A 737-nucleotide genomic window follows, 5' to 3' on the forward strand; every position below is an offset into this window, starting at 1 on the left:
TTTTTTTCCTCAATGATTAATCTCAAAAACAAATGGAGGTGCATATACTATGCCAAATTATGCTAAGAAGACTTCGATACAATTCAACACCATGCCACTGACTCATTTTGTGACCTGGTCTACTTGAGATTGGTCAGATTTTTTTCAAAAGTTTGTACTAATTTTGGATGAGTCAGTTAGGGGACTTAAGAAATTATTTTCAGAGGTGACAACTATTTAGTTTCCAACAGTAAATAAATCTAATATATAACCTCCACTGCTCATGTTTATTTATTTACCTTGTTTAACCTCCTTATGGGGGAACACAGCAAGACAGTGTTTACATTGAAGACTGTGTCAGATTCCTTCTCCCTGCTACCCACCTATCTATCACTTCAATCAAAGCTACACCCAAAGCCATAATCAAAGCTATGCTAAGCCATTGACAATAGTGTCAACTGGGGATACAACACAACCAATGAAGAGGGGGAACAGACTGAAGCATGGGCAGAGGTGCATCATTTGAGCCTCATCCATAGCCCAAAGCTTTCCAATTCTGTTAATAGCAGCCATTGGCACAGGGGCTACAACCCCAACCTAGCTAGCACTTGCTAATAACAACATGTTTGGCTTTTATAACAAAGCCATTGTAGAACCTATTCCCCACTCATAGCATAGACCAATCATTTTATAAATCAAAGCACCTATAACACCAGTCTTAGTTCCCCTTTGATGCTGTTTCAGCTTCAGGAAAGCAA

This window comes from Crocodylus porosus, unplaced genomic scaffold (genome assembly GCF_001723895.1).
Source record: "Crocodylus porosus isolate Cpor-Errol unplaced genomic scaffold, CroPor_comp1, whole genome shotgun sequence".
NCBI classification, from domain to species: Eukaryota; Metazoa; Chordata; order Crocodylia; family Crocodylidae; genus Crocodylus; species Crocodylus porosus.